Source organism: Agelaius tricolor, unplaced genomic scaffold (assembly GCF_023055355.1).
Source record: "Agelaius tricolor isolate 1412-34295 unplaced genomic scaffold, bAgeTri1.0.p SCAF_42, whole genome shotgun sequence".
NCBI classification, from domain to species: domain Eukaryota; kingdom Metazoa; phylum Chordata; class Aves; order Passeriformes; family Icteridae; genus Agelaius; species Agelaius tricolor.
In genome coordinates this window covers 60,687-76,892 of record NW_027269302.1, presented here as the reverse complement: position 1 = coordinate 76,892, position 16,206 = coordinate 60,687, and the positions used below count along the sequence as shown (strand labels likewise).

The following is a 16,206-nucleotide window of genomic DNA, read 5'->3' as shown; positions in this document are numbered from 1 at the left end:
GGGACCCCCCTGCCCCCCCTAATCCGGGCCTAGGATCCCCCCGCACCCCCGTCAGTGCTCTGGGACCCCCTGCACGCCCATTCCCGGCCACCTCGTCCTTCCCAGACCCCAGACCCTCCCTTTTCCTCGGCTTTTGGACCCCCAGATCTCCCAAATTTCGGCGTCCCCCCAGTTCTTCATTCCTGACGCTTCCTGGAAGGGGTTCCAGGGGATCCCGGAGGGTCCCCTGGGGTTCCAGGGGGTCAAGAGACCCCCCTTGAACGTTCATTTCGCGGCACTGGGACCCCCCCTGTACCCCCTTCCTCAGCCCCGATAACCCCTGCACCCCCTTATCTGCAGCCTGGAACCCCCTGAGCCCCCATTCCCGGGCAGGGAAACCGCCCTGAACCCCAATTTCTGGGCACCGGGATCCACTACATCCCCTTATCCGGCACCAGGACCCCCTGAACCTCAATTTTCAGGCACCAGGACCCCTTGAACCCCGGAACTCGGGAATGGAACCCCCCGGAACCCCATTCCTGGGCACCGGGACCCCAGTGCATCCCGTTATCTGGCCCTGGGACCCCCTGCACCCCCTTTCCCAGCACCAGATCCCAGCCAGGCCATTATCTGGCACCGGCACCCCTGAACCCCCCATTCCTGGGCACCGGGACCCCACTTCATCCCCTTATACAGCACCAGGACCCCCTGCACCCCCATTCCACTGCACCAGGACCGCCGTGCACCCCCATATCCGAGACTGGAACCCTCCCAAACCCTCCGTTCTCAGGCACAGGGACCCCCCCTGCACCCCCTTATCCAGCACGGGGACCCTCCTGCACCCCCTCATGCAGCACCAATGCCCCCCCGCACCCCCTTTCCCGGCCCTCCCCCTCTCAGACACCCCAGCCCCCGCTTTTCCTTGACCCCAGCACCCCCTGGACCCCCACTCCTGCCTTCCACAGCCCCCACCCACCACCTTCCTCAACACCGGGGCCCGTGCACCCCCTTTCCTGGGCACAGGGACCCCCTGGACACCCCATTGTTATAAAATTGACTCAAAACGAGTAATTTCCAATCAAAGAATTTATTAATTATTGAAGCAGTTATACTACGTAAGCAAAGGCTCAGCGCTGGGCGACAGGGGAGTCTCCGCTCCACTACTGCCGCACCAACTAGTTTCTGATTCAGTCCTTTTATCCTCTCTATCCTTCAGGAGTCCATGTTATCTCAGAGTTCTCTGCGCCTGCGCTGGTTGTTGCTAGAGGGTCATCCTTCTGTCTCCTGGTGGTCGGTGATAAAGGCTGCGGAGTCTTCCTCAGCCGCGTCTTCTTCACCCTATGTCCTTATTTGGTGACTTCTCTGTGGAAAATTACCAAAATCTTATGATTAACGCAATATGTGCCCTATCAAGCTTAAGCAAGCAAATGTCCTGCCTTGCAAACTGTGCCCTATCAAGCTTAAGCAAGCAAATATCCTGCCTTGCAGACTGTTTATCTGCCCCTGCCCCTTCCCCAGCTTTTCCCTGGTCATTATCTCTGTGAGTTATCTGCTTGTACCATTTGTCAGCGGGAAAGTTTTCCCTGCTGGGTGTTAATCTGCCCCTGCCCTTTCCCCAGCCTTTCCCTGGTCGTTATTTCTGTGAGTTATCTGTTTGTACCATTTGCTGCGTGGGACTATGTGTGGGCTCCTGCAACCCCTTCCCTGGTATCCTTGTGGCTCATATCTCATGAAGTAGTACAGAAATAGTCAGCAGACAACTCTTGTAACACACTGGTCTCTTTCTCGTGACAAACAAAATGTAGTCCCTCATCTCAATCCCCCCTTTGTTTTGATACTCAATTTTGTTTGTCAAAACACTCTAATTCCCTTTTGCTGAGCTCCAGAGATTCTTCTGGATCATCCATCTTCAAGGTTTCGTATTTTGCTTGTGTGAGCATAAGGTGAGCAGCTTCTAATCTGCCTTTTACAATGCTAATCAATTTATTAAAAATACAAGGGCCAAACGTGAGTCCCAATAGTAAGAGAAGTAGTGGACCCGCTATCGTTGATAATAAAGTTGTAAGCCAAGGAGAATAGTTAAACCAAGATTCATAGCAGCTTTGGTGTTTTTCCCTTTCTCTTTGTCTTCTTTCTAGCCCCTCCCGTAGTTTTGCCATTGAGTCCCGTATAATTCCGCTCTTGTTTACATATGTGCAGCATTCTTCTCTTAAAGCAGCACATAGTCCTCCTTGTTGCAGGAATAATAGATTTAACCCCCTTCGATTTTGTAAGGCTACCTCTGCTAGGGAATCTAATGATTCTGTGAGGTCTTTGATGGAGGTTTCGATCCTCCTGAGGTCTTCATCTACAGAGGCTCTTAGTTCTTGGAATCCTCGGTGTTGCTGTATGAGTGAGGCTATTCCTGTTCCTGTCCCAGCTGCAGCTATTCCTAGTAACATTGCTACAGTGAAGGTTGTGAATATTTCCCGTTTCACTATGTGGGGTCCTATATTTTGATATTGTTCATAAACGTACTCTACGGGGTGGTAAAGGACTCTGGGTACTATCAATACTTGAATACAAAAGTCACTGGATTCATTAAATCGGTCTATATTTATACATGGGGTGACTCCGAGAGTGTTACAGACCCATTTAGTATTTGCTGCTGGCAGTATCCAGCTGGCAGGTTTCTTAGGGTCACTCAGATTCCCCATAACCTGACATAGATGTTGTTTTTCCACTGGTACTCGTCCTATACATCTTCCTCTCCCTGTTACCCTTGCCAAGGTTATCCCTCTCGATTCTTCTCCTTCTTTTTTCCATAGGCACCTAGCTGGGTTGGTCCCATTTACTCGTCTGCTTTTTGCTGTTACCCCTATGGCTTCATAGAACGGGGGGTTTACGGTGTAACACAGCCAACATTCCTCAGTTAGATTTGGATGGGTCTCATTCAGGACTAGGAAAGTGGCCTGTAATATTTTCCACAAGTCCCCTTCTCCCGGGTTTTCAGGTCCTCGGGTCGAATCAGTAAAGTTTTGCTTATACATTTCTGGAAGACTAGTGGTTGGGGCTGTTTCTGATTCATTTCCATTATTTTCTCCTAGCGTTAGTTCTCCAGCTATCGCCTGGTTTGGTCCAATTGGTTCGGGGTCGTGTGGCACGGTTGTCTTTTGGATTATAAAGTGCCCCCCTCTGTCTGTCCCTGGTTCCCATAATCGGGCTCCCCACATTTTCCCTAATAACCAGACTTGGTCATGTGGTTTTGTCACATTAATGTAAATCATATTGCATGTTCCATCTAACCCTCCTTCTTTCTGGGTATATGTGGAAGTGGGCTGTGTACACCCGTATGGACCCCATCCAGTTCTGATAAACCGGTCCTCGTTCCCCCCAAAGGAGCTTACTGATACACAGTCCCAATAAGCACAGTAAAAGTGTCCTGGATAGTTACAATACCCTTTTCCCGGGTTTGAGCTTGGACAAAAATAACATCCAAACTGATTTAAACATGGATTTACAGGTATTAAATCACACAAAGTACATAAAAAGCTGGGTGCGCCAGACGTGATTTTGGTCTGGATAACATACTGGTCTTCCCATCTAATCAGTGACCATTTGAAGGGTTGATGTGAATACCCTTCTGCCCCTGAACTTGTTACGATGCACCAGAAAAGAATTAAGGCTTGTAATTTGGGGCTGTCATTGTCGGAGCTCAGGTTGAATTTTACCTTTGGTTTCCCCAGTGGTGGGTTACCAATCCTGGGGCAGGACGGCCAACATTTCCTGGACATCCCATATGGGGGTCGGGGCTTCCGACGGACTCCACTGGTTATTACCTCTCTGCCTCGCCCGACGACTCAGTTGCTGCGAGCCTCGGGGTTTGCCATCTTCTCGGCAGCAGGGGTATTCTTCAGGAGCCGGATAAACCTCCCATTTCCACTTTTTAGCACTGGCGGCCCAGTTATCAGCTTTTATTAATGAGAGGTCACGCCGCAAATTGGGGGCTTTCTTCCGACACACCACTTCCAGGATGTCCAGGAGAAAGGGGATCGGTTCGTTAGGGTGGTAGCAGAACCGATCAGGATTTACCCCTTTGGAAAAGGTTTCCCACCACTCGTCAGATCCAAGCTTTACCTCCCCCGTAGCAACTCTGCTACTAAGAATGATAGAAGTTAGTCTCCTCTCTTTCTCATAGCACAGTGTACAAATTCCCCTAGGTGTTCTACCACTCCAACAATGAGACCACCAAGGTTCGTGACACAATTTACAGGAAAAGCATACAAGGGGGTGACAGTCACAATCTAACCAGTTACACTTTAACCTAATATCTTTGTTTTGTGCTTTTTCCCCCTCCCATGTGTGCCCTTTATGTTCTAATCTTGGGGACTTAAAGTAGGGCTTTCTCAACTCGTCCTCTAAGAGTTTGCAATATCCAAGAGCCTCCTGATTCCCTATTAGCTGGGTTTGGAGATAATGGTTATCTCCAACCCAGATTATTATCCAAATCATTTATCAGTTTGTTTCAGCTTTAATTTGGTTTCTCCCGGGAGACTGCAAACCTCCCAGCTGTGAGGGGGTTTTACCGGTCCTTTTATGCGACTAGCATGAGTCCATCCTTTTTCAGCGGTTCGTATGGCTGCTTCTGTGCTGAGGAGTACTTGGAATGGTCCTTCCCACCTTGGAGTCAAGGGGTTTTCTTTCCAGCTTTTCACGAGCACCCAATCTCCTGGCTGTACCTGGTGTAAGATAAAATCTAAAGGAGGCCGTTGTGCTAACGTACCTTTTTCCCATAATGCCTTTCTGTACTTTGTCAATTCCACCAAATATTTTTGCGTACATGTGTCATTAATGACAGGATGTTCGTTAGGATTTTCTAGGTTATACGGCATCCCATACATCATTTCAAAGGGTGATACCCCTAAATCAGCTCTAGGTCTTGTTCTTATATTTAGCAACGCTAGAGGAATACATTTAACCCAGGTCAAATTGGTTTCTGCTACCAGTTTGGTCAATTGCTTTTTTATTTCCCCATTCATTCGTTCAACTCGTCCAGAGCTCTGGGGATGCCAGGGGGCATGTTGTTCCCACCGTATGCCCAGAGCTGTTGCTAAGTTTTGGGTAACTTGGGAAATAAAATGCGGCCCTCTATCTGAGTCAATGACTTCTGGGACCCCGTATCTCGGGATTATCTCTTCCATCAATATTTTCGTAACTACTTTGGCTGTTTCTCTTACGGTTGGGAAGGCTTCCACAAAATGTGTTAGGTGGTCCACCAAGACCAATAAATATTTGGTTCTCCCTACTTTGGGGAGCTCAGTGAAATCTATCTGAATGTGGGAGAAAGGCCTTTTCGCTAGCGGTCGGCCTCCCTCCGGTAATTTTCTCAAATTTTTTCTATTTACTTGTTAGCAAATTAGGCATCCTCTGGTTACTTGTTTGGCAATGTCCCAGATTCCCACACTCACATACTTTGCAGCAAAATAATCTACCAGTCCCTGTGATCCCCAATGTGTTTTTTGATGTATCTTAGTCAGTAATCTATGTGCCAATGCTCTAGGTATTATTTCTCTGCCATCTGCTAATTTCCATGCTCCTTGTGCATCCCTTTTAGCTCCTAGTTTTTGTATTTTATTCTCTTCCTCTTTATTAAACTTGATGTCGGGGTCAGGTTCTGGTGTTTGGGAGTGTTCTATGTTTTCCTTCAAAGTGAGAAGTCTCAGGGCAGCCCGTTTAGCCTCCTGGTCAGCTGCATTATTTCCCCTACTTCTCAAATCCAGTCCTTTCTGGTGACCTTTCAGGTGAACTATAGCTATTTTTCGGGGTTTTTGTAGGGCACTGAGCACGTCTAATATTAATTTACGGTGAACTAAATCTTTCCCTTGTGAATTTATTAGTCCTCTTTCCTCCCATATTTTGCCAAATGTATGGACTACCCCATAGCTATATTTCGAGTCCGTCAAAATAGTCCCATCTTTTCCTGTTAACCATTCCAGGGCTCGTAGTACAGCATATAGTTCACATGCTTGGGCGGACCAGGATCCACTAAGGGGTCCCGATTCTATCACTTCCAGGTTGGGTCCCCTTATGATAGCATATCCTGATTTTCTCCTTCCCTCAACTACTCTGGAGGATCCATCCACAAACAGTCTTCCTCCTTTTTCCAATTCTTCTTCTTCCAAATCTGGTCTGATTTTTGTCTGTTCTTCTATAGTCACTATACAATCATGTGTTAGTGCTTCTTCTGGTCCTCCATATAAGAAGGAAGCTGGATTTTGGATATTAGTAGTTTCTAGAGTTAAATTTGGAGCCTCAATTAATATTCCTTCATATTTTAGAAGCCTTGCGTCTGAGATCCATTTTTCAGCCTTTTGCTGTAAGACTCCCCGTATGTTATGGGGGGACAGCACTTTCAGGCTGCTATTAAATGTAATTTTCCAGGCTTCTTCTACCAAAAGAGCACATCCTACAATTGCTTGTAAGCACGTAGGCCATCCTCTGCTTACTGGGTCCAAGATCTTTGATAGATAAGCCACCGGTTTCCTTTTCTCTGCCCATTCTTGAGTAAGGACCCCATATGCGACCCCCTTGTCTACGTTTATGAACAAAAAGAAGGGTCTATTAGTATTAGGTAAACTTAATACCGGGGCATGGATTAGGCTCTCTTTAAGCTCTTGCAGCCTTTCGGTGTCCTCCTGATCCCATTTTAGGAGTCCCTCTTGAGTAAGTTTCTGATACAAGAAAGTCGCCTTACTACTGTAGTTTTCAATCCATTGTCGACAATAACCAGTTAGTCCAAGTATTTGCCTGATTTGTCTCTTATTTCTTGGAATTGGTAATGCTAAAATCGCCTGTATTCGTTCGGGGTCTATTCTCTTCTCTCCTTTCTTTAGATAATGGCCTAGGTATTTTACTTCTTCTTCGACAAATTGTAGTTTTGCCTTGGAGACTTTCAATCCCTTTAATCCTAAAAAGTTCAATAACTTAATACTTTCTTTCCGTACATTCTCTTCCTGCTGCCCCGCCAGGAGTAGATCATCTACGTATTGGATTAATGTAACCCCTGGCCCCACTTGGTAATCCTGTAAAATTTGCTCTAAAGCCTGCCCGAAGAGATTAGGGGACTCAGTGAATCCTTGAGGGAGTACCGTCCATCTTAATTGTTGTCTCCTTCCTGTATCGGGGTCTTCCCATTCAAATGCAAAATAATCCCGGCTTTCTTTAGCCAAAGGGCATGCCCAAAAGGCATCTTTGAGATCTATAACACTGTACCATAAATTCTCAGGCCCCAGTTTAGTCAAGAGGGTATAAGGATTTGCCACCACCGGGAACCGGGCTACAGTTCGCTTGTTTATTTCCCTTAAATCATGCACCAATCGATAGGTGCCGTTTGGCTTTTTAACTGGTAGGATGGGAGTATTGAACGGAGACATACAGGGTTCTAACAATCCATTATTCAACAACCTTTCTATTTCTGGTTTTAATCCTCGTCTCCCTTCTGGGGATAATGGGTATTGCTTAATTCGGACGGGGACATCCGGATTTTTGATAGTTACCGAAAATGGAGTGATTTTTAGCTGTCCCACGCTCTCAGGTGTGTACCAGACTTCGGGGTTAATTTGCTTTTCATCTTCTACCCTTAAAGGGCATAATTTAATTTTTAATTCCTTATTATCTACACCTATACTAATCCCTAATTCTATAATCATGTCTCGCCCGAGCAGATTATAATCTGAGTCGGGTACCAATAATAGATTTCCCATCCCTATTTTGGATCCTGATTCTATAGTCACATTTTTTATGATTTGTACTTCAAAAGGTTCCCCTTTTGCCCCTATGACAGTGGCAGTTTCTTTAGAGATGGTACATCCTTTTGGTAGGTTCTGTACCGTGGATCTTTCTGCCCCTGTATCTACCAAGAATTCAATTTCTTGGTTATGGGGACCCACTTTAAGTTTTATCAAGGGCTCTTTATGATTTTTCCAGGTCCCCACCAAATAGAGCCCCTGACCCCCCTAGTCCATTTGGAACTGCTTCTCGTCTCTGATTCGGACTCTACATTCTCGCTTAAAATGCCCTTTTTTTCCGCAATAAAAACACACCTTCACCCCTTCTGACTCTCCTATACTTTTCTCTTTTTGTTCACTCGAACCTCCCTTTCGCCCTTCTCTTTGGTACCTCCCCCCACCTGTTGCTGCGACCATCAACCTTACTTGTCTGCGGTCTCTTTCGTCGTCCCTACGGACATATACTTTCTGTGCCTCCCTAAGCAGTTCATCCAGCCCCCTGTCCTGCCAGTCCTCTAACTTCTGGATTTTCTTCTTTATGTTGTCCCACGATTTTAAAACGAAATGGACTTTCAGCATTGACTGTGAAGTTTGGCTATCGGGGTCCATTCCGGAGTACAATTGTAAGTTCCGCCGTAATCTCTCGAGCCATTCCGTAGGCAACTCGTCCTTCTTTTGCCTATCGTTGAATGCCCGATCTATATTTTGCCCCCTCGGGACTGAGTCCCTAATCCCCTGAATAATTATGGTCCTTAAATCCTGCATATGTGTTCTATGTGCCGCATTTTGATGGTCCCAATGGGGGTTCTGTAGGGGCCATTTAGCGTCCGCAGCCGGGCCTTGGACATGCTGCGTGTCCCAAATACACATTCCTTCCCTTCTTATCATATTCCGTTCTTCAGTAGAGAACAGAATGCCCAAAATGGACTGCATGTCTTCCCAGGTATAGATGTTTGGTCCTAAGAACCGGTCGACCCTCTCGGCTACCCCAAAAGGGTCCTCTAATAAATGTCCCATGTCCTTCTTAAAGTCTCGTACATCTGCCGAACTCAAGGGGACAGTAATAAATCCTATACCCGCCTGTGGTCCACCCATGGGCATCTCCCGTAGAGGGAATAGCCCCGTCTCAACCCTACTGCGGCTCCTTGTAATCGGGCCTTGGTAACCGGTTTGGTTAACCTCCCCTTGGTTACCCTCTTCATCATTGTTCGGTGCAGGTGGTTGTGGAGGTGGTGGGGCATTGGGTGCTGGCGGTGGGACATATGGGGGCGGTGCTATAATTAAGTCGCCCAAATGATTGTCCCTCTTCCCCTTTTTGTGCGGATCCCCTTTCCCTTCTCTTAATTGGAAAACATACACTTCGGGTCTTGCTACCCATATTTTGGCATAATCACTCTCCTCTTACGAGAAGGGCTCTTTAGAATTTACCCATAGGTTCAAGTCCTGTCGAACCCAGTCTTCAGATGATCCAAACACGGGCCAAAAAACTTCTTTGGAAATCTCTTTCCCACCCCATACTTCCATGCAATAATGTATCATTCTGGCCCTATCCTTAGTCTCGGTCCCCGGATAATGCTTCCAATTACTAAGCATGAATCCTAGGGGGGTGTCCCTTGGAATGGGGGGGAGTTTGACTTGGGTTGGGGTCTTGCTTTTCCCCTGCCCCATTCGTCCGGAGTGCCTTCTTTCCCTCTCAAATTCCTTTCACTTCCCCTTTTTCGTGGCCTGAGCCCTTCGCGGGTCTACGGGAACCGCACTACTCAAGGGTCCGCACTCACTTGGAGAGTCCGGCTGCCGGCCCTCCTCTCATTCACACTTGTCCACCGCCACACTCCGGGATCCCAACCCCGCCCGAACGGATTCCCTTTTATACTTACGCGTCCTGCGTCTTCGTCCGGACTCCGTGCACAGATTATTAAGGGGTTCACCGGTATAATTTGTCCCGTTTGCTTACTAGTATATATTTTAGGGTCGTTGGTGAGAGTGGCGGAGGTTCTCCCAGAGGGGCCACCTGGAAAGCACTGGATGAGGCGCCCCCCACTCTGGGTAGATCTTACCCGATCCAAACTCTCATCCGAGTCACGGCACCAAATTGTTATAAAATTGACTCAAAACGAGTAATTTCCAATCAAAGAATTTATTAATTATTGAAGCAGTTATACTACGTAAGCAAAGGCTCAGCGCTGGGTGACAGGGGAGTCTCCGCTCCACCAACTGCCACACCAACTAGTTTCTGATTCAGTCCTTTTATCCTCTCCATCCTTCAGGAGTCCATGTTATCTCGGAGTTCTCTGCGCCTGCGCTGGTTGTTGCTAGGGGGTCATCCTTCTGTCTCCTGGTGGTCGGTGATAAAGGCTGCGGAGTCTTCCTCAGCCGTGTCTTCTTCACCCTATGTCTTTATTTGGTGACTTCTCTGTGAAAAATTACCAAAATCTTATGATTAACGCAATATGTGCCCTATCAAGCTTAAGCAAGCAAATGTCCTGCCTTGCAAACTGTGCCCTATCAAGCTTAAGCAAGCAAATATCCTGCCTTGCAGACTGTTTATCTGCCCCTGCCCCTTCCCCAGCTTTTCCCTGGTCATTATCTCTGTGAGTTATCTGCTTGTACCATTTGTCAGCGGGAAAGGTTTCCCTGCTGGGTGTTAATCTGCCCCTGCCCTTTCCCCAGCCTTTCCCTGGTCGTTATTTCTGTGAGTTATCTGTTTGTACCATTTGCTGGGTGGGACTATGTGTGGGCTCCTGCAACCCCTTCCCTGGTATCCTTGTAGCTCATATCTCATGAAGTAGTACAGAAATAGTCAGCAGACAACTCTTGTAACACACTGGTCTCTTCTTCATGACGAACAAAATGTAGTCCCTCATCTCAATTCCCCCCCATTTATTTATAGTAAAGTTTTCCCAACATTCTCCATTTGCTGTTTCCCTTTGCAGCTTCACCCTGCTTTTTTTAAAAAAAGTATTAACTATTTAAGAGTTAAAAGTATCACGGTTAAAGCTCTTCAATTTTGCAAAATGCAACATAAAGGCGAACATGGAAAAACCCTGACCAAAAATTGATTCTCACCCTTCTGTCCCAAACCTACCTGACAATATAAAGTAGGATTATTATAAAAAATGTTTCTCATGTTGTAATCTTATCACTGAAACTGTAGGGAAAACAAAAACTCTCCAAGAATCTCTTTAGTGTGAGAGAGTCAAGGCATTACTTGGTTCTGGCCAGGATGTGCAACAGAAATACTTTCATCCACACATAGCCCGGCTGTGCAGAAAAAATCATTCCATGACATGTCAGTTTTACCCGATTTTTCCTAAACTTTACGTAGTCTGAACCAATCTAAATCCACTGCTTTAATGTTCATTGCTTCCAAGTCGTGTAAGTTTTTAGTATTTGGTTTCCTATTAGACTCGGATTTCTTTCCCTCTGATGTGAATTCGGTCCACGCTCCAGGATTTCCTTCTCAGCCTTTTCCAGACCAGGTGTCTCCAGCTGTGCGGGGGCAGTGTCTGGGGTAGCTGTTGGTTGCTGTTTGCTGCGGGGCGTTGATGTTTTGTTGCTGGTCCTTATCTCTGTGGGTGTCTTTTGGGCTATTCCCAGTCTGTTCGGATGTTAAACTCATCTCCATTGAGTGGTGGAGATGAGTTTAACATCCGAACAGACTGGGAACCCCTTAAATAAAACCTTTAAAATTTCTTTCCCAAAGGCAAACCTTTGAGTAGAGAAACCTTTCTGAGCAGAGAAATAAGATTTAAAAGAAGCAGAATGGGTACATTTTGCAGCAGTGCAGTCGCAGGCAGCCCAGAGTGTGGGTGTGAGTGAGCCCCAGGGTGGAATTGTGCCGCGGTGCTCCCCAGCAGCTGTGGCAGTGCAGGCCCAGCCAGCGCTGGAGCTGCAGCAGTGGCAGCGAGGCTTGGCCGCAGTGGCTGGAGGTGCCAGGGGAGGGTGGCCAGGATTCCCGAGGGTTTGAGCAGAGGATCTGTGGGCAGGCCCAGGGGCTTGGCCCGCTGTGGAGCCCTGGCTGCTGCTGCGTTGCCTTCAGGGCAGGCTCAGGGCGGCTCCCATGGTCCTGCTGCAGGCGGGAAGTGCAAATCTCCGGGGCTTCAGAGCCCCTGAGGCCAGGCTGAGGGGTCCCCCCGTGCTCAGCTGTGCTGGCGGCTGTTTCTGGCCTCAGGGACACTTGGCGTGGGCCCCTTGGCCACCAGTGGTGCTGCTTTGCACTCCTTAGGCAGGAGCCGATGGCCTGGCTGGGTGTTGGCAACAGCAAAGTCCCAGGGCAGGCTCTGTGCCAGCCCAGCTTCCTGGGGGAGAGATTCCACAGGAGACAGGATCCTGGCTACAGCCTGCCTTACATTTACATCCCTTATTTCCACCCTGCACTAGGTGGAGAATTGCCCAGGTAAGGAATTCCAGACATGAATTCCAAGGGAGATAATTGAATATCTGCCTTGGGTCTGGCTCTTTTTCTTGCCAAGGCCAATGGCAAAAGCTGTACCCATGGCATCTTGGTTTCCATCTCCGGCTTCCAAAGGTGTTTCTTTATTTCCCCATTCATTCTTTCTACCCAACCCCAGCTCTGGGCTTGCCAGGGGTTATGGAGGTCCCATTGTATTCCTAAAGCTGCCATAACCCCCTGAAGGGTCTTTCCTGTAAAATGAGTTCCCCATCTGAATCTATGGCTTCCACAATCCATTATCTTTGAATTATTTGTTTTAGCAATAGGTTAATAAGTGATCCAGTGCTTGCTGAAGCAGTCAGAATTGCTTTTGCCCCCCTGTTAGGTGCCATGGTGTCAGCAGAAGATTTTGAAGCCTTCCTGCTCAGGGCATTTCAGTGCCAGGCTCTTACAAGCACCCACAGCTCTGCGGGTTGAGCTGAGCATGGGGCGGTGACCTGCGCTTGGTCTGATTCCCCTTCCTTAATAACAGCCTGTCTTGTAGCTCTTTTCCCTCCTGCTGCCCTTGCAGAGCCATCCACAAACACATTGTCTCCCTCAGGCCAGGGAATGTCCCATCAATCTCTCCCAGCCTGGCTCGGGAGCTCTGTCCCTTGAGTGCAGTCCTGGGTTCCTTGCCAGCCCCTCTCCAGGCTGTTCAAACAGGAGGCTGGGTTAAACCCTTGCCCTGTCCTCAGTTCTGAATCCTCCTGTGCCACTGAACAAGTTTCATACTGTAATAACCGAGCCCTGCTCATCCATTGAGAGGCTCTTTTGGTTGTCAAAGCTTTAACTTGATGCCAGACTTGAACTCTAGGAGATCCTCCTGTTGTCATCAGTTTTCAGGCCTCTGCTCCCACGGAAGCTGTGGCTGCACAATTCTGCAGACATTGAGGCTGCTCTCTGGCCACTGGGTTAAACATTTTAGCACAAGAATTCCTTTGGCAAGACCCTGTTTAACGTCCACCTATAATTCAAATTCTTTTTCCCTGTCTGGAAGGCCCAGGCCACTCGCCTCAGTTAATCTTAATTTTAACACTTGAAAATTCTGTGTTTCCTCCTTGTGTCCATCCATCCAGTTTGTTGACTGGCAAGATAGGAGTGTTGTAGGGAGACATCCTTGGCTCCAAAAGCCGTGCCTTTAACAGGGACTCAATACCAGGCTGTGAGCCCTTCCTTCCCTCTCTTGGAACAGGACAATTGCTTGTCCTGGTTGCTTTAATTTGTAGAGGCTCCATATCTAATTTTCTGTATTTCCCTGGGGCTGCCCACACTTCTGGGTTCACTTCAGCATAGGCCTTGTCAGACTTTTGACACAGAGGTACAACAGAACTAGCCTCTGTATCCCTTTTTACAGTATTAAAATCCAGCTCTCAAACTCCTTCCTAGTTAATTACAATCACAGGAGGAAGAAAAAGAAATTCATTTATTTCAAACCTATCCCCCACAGCTTCTAATAGTGGTTGAACAAATCATACCTGCTCATCTTTCCCACTCATTCCCTTAAAAATTAAAATATTCCTTTACTAATTTCCCCTTTAGGTCTAAGATTCAGAGCAGATTGAGAGGCCCCTATGTCCATCAGGAAATGCCTCCTCTCAATGCAGACCCACCTGAATGTTCTCAAGGGCTCCAGTGTGGAGGGTCCCTGGTGTGATGGGAGCTGTGACAGCCCTGCCAATCCATGTCCATCACGGGCTGGACTTGCTGGTCCTGAGGGTGCTGCTGTCTCTGCTTGCAGTGTCCTTGTGCCCTGCAGCCGGAGCCCTGATTCCTTGCCAGGGGCTGTTTGGGTGGGCTGTGCCCTGCCGAGGAGGGCAATGCCTCTGCCGGGTGCTTGTGGCCGAGCCGTGCCCTGGGTGCTGGGGCCCCCTTGGGCCCTGGGGCTGATCCCTCAGGGGCTGTAGGAGCTCTGCCCTGGCCTTTGCCTTCAGCTTGGCCTTTTGCTGCTCCCTTCTTGCATTCACCTGCTGGGCCTTTGTGTCCAAGTGCTGCAGGGCCTTCTTCTGCCCCTCCTGCAGCCCCCCTCAGTGCCTGTGGGTGCTTGTCTTGCTTTACAAGACAGGTGGGTGTCTGCTTGGGAAGGCAGAAAAAGCCTCTCTTGGAATGGAGAATGCAAACCCCCTCCCTCTTAATTTTTAGGATAGTGAAATCAAGGGGCTCTCAGGCAAAGATATGGGATTAGGAATAACGGTTCTTTACTAGTGTGTATAATATAATAATAGTAGTGTGTATCAACAGCTCCGGCAGTGCCAACAAACAGAGCCCGGAGCCGGTCCCGGCCTTTCGGCCGCGGCGCTTTCCCCTTGGGTGCAGTTCCGGGCACGGCCGGCAGGGGCGCCGGTGGCTCCCGCGGGGCGGGGCAGCGCATCCCTGCCATGGGAACCTCTCTTCACGGCAATAGAGCAATCCCTTCATCTAACTCTTTCACTTTTTTACCTTCTGTAGCCTTTCTCCCGTGTTTTGAGAAAGAATTTGGAGAGGGCTGCCTTTTAACTGAGCTCCTAGTGTTTCGATAAGGTGCTTCCTGTAGAGAGAGGGATTTTCCCTGAACAGCCGGAGCTGTGGTTACCAAGGGGACGTAACTCAGAGCAGGAGGGGTCAGGGGAGGATATCCCGCCGAGGCTCGGTGGGAGTGTGGGCAGGGTCTGCTGCCGGAATCGCCAGAGGGGGATCTTCCCGTGGAGGCCGAGCCGGAGCGTGGGCAGCCCCCACATGGCTTCTGGCGGCTGATCCGGCAGCTCCCGGCAGAGAAAAGGCAGGTGGGAGACCCCGGCAGCAGCAGCGGCGCTGCCCAGCGCAGCTGGCACGGGCAGGGCAGCCGGGGATGGGATGGCTGGGACCCGCCCTCGGTGCGGTCGGCGCGGTGACCTCGGCCCACGCGGCAGGACAGAGCAACCCCATCTTGCCCAGCATGGCCGGCAGAGCGGCCGCGGGCCGGGCAGTGGGGCCAGGGCACACAAATTCACCGCCAGCGCCGGGGCAGGTGGAGCTGCCCTGGGCAGTGAGCCCGCACCTGGGATGGAAACCGGGGCAGGCGGAGCTGAGGCGGGCAGCGAGCCGGGACCCAGGACAGGCGCCTCGGCCGCCAACGGAGGGGGCAAGAGCTGCAGAGGATCCCACTCTCTTTCTGACTTTTCCTCTTGTTCCCCTCCCTTTCATTTCCCCTTTTTCTTTTCTTGGTTTTTTCCTCGGGTGTTTCTGATACTTCAAAGATTTTTATTCTCCTAAAATCTCCCGTCTAACATATGGCATATTCTCTTTCTTCTAGATTAAATGGGTTTTTTTCCAAATAAATCCAGAACCTAACAAATCTAAACTTCTGCTTGGATATTTTGAAATGGTCGACGAGCTAACTCATGACCTCCTAATGTTGTTTTTCTCATCACCTTTTTATTTATCCTTTGGCAAATTAAGCATCTTTCAGTGACTTGCTTTGCTACACCAAAAATCCCAGTGCACCCAAAATTCCTTAAAAAATGATCACACAAAGCTTGAGTACGCCAGTGGGGTTTCTGATGCACGTCTTCTAATCTTTTCCTAGTAAGCACATTTTATTAAGTAATTGTCTTCCATGTAGAAGTTTCTATTTCCCTGATTTATCTTGTTCATTTCCTATCTTGTTTAATTCTTTTTTCTTGGCTTCCCTAAACTTTGGAATTTCCAGTTTTTCCTCGTTTGGAGTTAATATTAAACTAACTCTTTCAGCTCCATTTTCTGCTGCATCCTTAGCTTTGTGATCTGCCCCCAGTTTGCCCAGTTTGCCTCTCCTTTGGCCCGGGCCGGGTTCCCCCCGCCCGCAGCGGCTGGGAGCAGCCGAGAGCCCCGCGCTGCCCATGCCGACCTGGCCCGGCTCCATGGCCGCTGCTGCCGCGGGCTGCGAGGGCTGCGGGAACGGGGCACCGAGGGTGTGGCTGCTGCTGGGGGAGGAGGAGGAGGGAGGGAAGGGCAGGGATGGAGGGGGAGGAGGAGGCGGGGTAAGGGGGGAGGAGGGGGAGAAGGAATGGAAGGGGCGGGATGGAAGAGGAG

General features: G+C 49.0%; 2 protein-coding genes and 2 long non-coding RNA genes across 9 annotated transcripts in view; 2 read left to right on the top strand and 2 right to left on the bottom strand.

Moving 5' to 3' along the window:
* The window catches only part of LOC139603903 (zinc finger protein 239-like), a 256,414-nt gene that overhangs the window by 196,394 nt on the left and 43,814 nt on the right, over nt 1-16,206 (bottom strand). The gene's annotated exons all lie outside the window — the stretch shown is intronic.
* Nucleotides 1-16,206, top strand: part of LOC139603907 (zinc finger protein 436-like) — a 623,778-nt gene that overhangs the window by 605,040 nt on the left and 2,532 nt on the right. The window lies entirely within an intron of this gene.
* LOC139603932 (uncharacterized) lies at nt 1,051-10,227 on the bottom strand. Of its 2 annotated transcripts, XR_011683864.1 has the most exons (3): nt 9,623-10,227; nt 3,690-4,697; nt 1,051-1,341 (listed from the first exon to the last, which is right to left on the bottom strand). It is a non-coding gene; the product is annotated as an uncharacterized lncRNA (long non-coding RNA). The 2 variants fall into 2 exon arrangements; XR_011683863.1 differs by lacking the exon at nt 1,051-1,341 and having other exon boundaries at nt 2,556-4,697.
* Nucleotides 1,792-2,580, top strand: LOC139603933 (uncharacterized). The gene is made up of 2 exons (XR_011683865.1): nt 1,792-2,288; nt 2,319-2,580. It is a non-coding gene; the product is annotated as an uncharacterized lncRNA (long non-coding RNA).